We start from the raw sequence: 2,500 nt of genomic DNA on the forward strand, positions 1-2,500 counted from the left end.
CCTGACTGACTCTTTTGGCAGTTTCTTTGGCATCCCTGACAGCTTCCCTTAGGAGGGCTAGGTTGTCTGCATATTTGTAATGGCCTGAAACTCCTTTTCATTGGAGGAATCCGGTGTCGGCTGGGGAGGAGCTTCCCTCCTCTTAGGAAATCGAAGACCCTTTTCCCTTTTGTTCTGTCCCCAGACCAGGCTTTGTTCCTGCTCCCCAGGCCCCCAGACATGGGTGCCTGGGAAGCAGGAACAAAACCTGGTCGTTTTTTAGCCTCCTCTTGTCGCCTGAGGGCCGCCTACTTCAAGACAGAGCAAGCCAGGCTCCAGGCATGAAGCCTCTTGGCACAGTTGGGACATTTATTCTCACTTTGGCCTTCCTTGTGTGCTTTAAGGCACACCTCGGTGCTGTGTGCCTTGCTGCAGACACCATACTTGGGCTTGGCCTTGCAGCTAGCCTGGTGGTGACCATATTTTTGGCACTTGAAGCACTGAAGTGGCTCAGGCACACAAGTTCTGGGGCTCCTTTCAAGATCACCAGGACTTGCCTGTTGGGGTCTTCCTTTTCGACAATCGGGAAGCCCTCACGACCCGTGGGTGTAATGTGATCAGATCCACATCATACGAAACTGAGAAGCCAAGTAGCACCATCGTCGGGATTCAGTGGTGAAAGACACACTTTCCTCCCATCTTTAAGCTTCTTCGTTTCCTGCAGGAAACTTGGGTTAACTTGATCTCTAGAGACAATGAGCATGCCCTGGTCTCTGGCAACCCGGATTGACAACCAGGTTTTTCTCTGCATCTTCAATGCTTTCACCAGTTGGTAGGCACTGTCGAAGCCTTCAGGGAACCTTAAACAGTGGGAAATGCCTGGGGGCTCCAGACTCTTCCTCAGAGTCAGAGAATCGGGGTTGATGCCCACAACCTTCATGTCTAGCTTGCAGACATCTTTGTAGCGCAGTTGTGGGCGACCGTTTTTTTCTTATTCCTGTCGCCAATTCTCCATATGAGGGTGAACATGCTTGAGAGGCCAGCGCAAGACAGGACCTCTGTGTTGGGCACCTTGTCTTGCCAGGAGATGTGCTGGATGCGATAAAGGCAGCATAGGTGAAGGGTGTTGAGCCTTATCTCTTGCTTGGCATTGGCTGTCCAAGTCTCACTGTCATACAGCAGCATATTGAGGATCCATGTGTTGTGCACAGCCCTCACATTGTCGCCACTGAGAGTGAAGTTCTCCCAGACATGTGACTAATGGTGATCCTCAATTATCATCAATCATCATCTTCAATCAGCAATCATCCTCATCACTGTTATTATTATTATAAGTATTTATACCAGTTATCATTACCATTATCATTATTTCATCATGAATTTATGTTTATCATTGACATTATGACAATATCACAGTCAATATCACAGTATCATTACAATTATTACTATGTTTGCTGCTGCCATGTATTACAGTACACAATCTTCGCTTTCCTCGACAGGATTCCCTCTAGAGCAAATTCAGCTTGAGAGAAAAATGCTATGCAGTCTTTATATTCAGCAATGCTACAGTCTTAATATGCACTTGATAGTCAAGTTTTTAAAATGTGGTCCATATTATCAGTATGTAAACTTTTTTTTTTTGCATACTTGAAGAATCAATGTGTCAGTCCTTGATTAATGGCTCTATATTATACTATTTTTCATGTCAACTGATTAGTAAATTTATACATATTAGCTTTGTTTTCTATCTCCTCTTCAGGTAATGAAATGAAAACAGCAACAATATTTTTAAAATCAATATAAAGCTCCCAATTAATTGAATTATCTGCTTTATTAGTGGTATTCAAGAAGCATCAACTAGAATGTTAATCTTAATTGCTATGTATACTGCTGCCTTTTAACCCTTTTCCAAGGAAAGAAGATAAACAGGGACTCTAACAAATAACGATATTTAGGATTTTCATTAACATATCATAGTAGTTATCTGTAGATCTTGATCATCCCATAAAGTGTATGGAATGGTAACCTGCTACAGTAATCTGAGATTCTTAGGATGCTATTACATAAATTGTAATGTGATGAAAAGGCTTATCTATTAGTCTATAATCTTGATATGGTGAAAAATATGGTAATTGTGTACCAAGACTGATTTTAGGAATATGAGATAAAATTACTAATTAGCACCAATGACAAGTGTGAACAACCATGTTGATTTTGAAGTTAGTGAGACTCGGTTAACAATTATTGAAGTACAAATACTTCAGTAATTGTCAACCGCTTCTCACTAACTTCAAAATCAACAAACAAAACAGACAAGTACAAATACTTGTCTCTTTTTTTTTTTTTTTTTTTGCTACTCGGCAGCCCTTATCTAATTTGCTGTTATCTTCATCTCTTCTTTTGAACTTTCTTCAAAATGTTATTTTAACTTCAACTCTAGTGGGCAATTCAACTTTTTTTTTTTAAAGATATTTATCACAGAATTCAAATAAATCTAATAGAGTAATTATAAATAATTAGG

Source organism: Penaeus chinensis, chromosome 33, assembly GCF_019202785.1.
Source record: "Penaeus chinensis breed Huanghai No. 1 chromosome 33, ASM1920278v2, whole genome shotgun sequence".
NCBI classification, from domain to species: domain Eukaryota; kingdom Metazoa; phylum Arthropoda; class Malacostraca; order Decapoda; family Penaeidae; genus Penaeus; species Penaeus chinensis.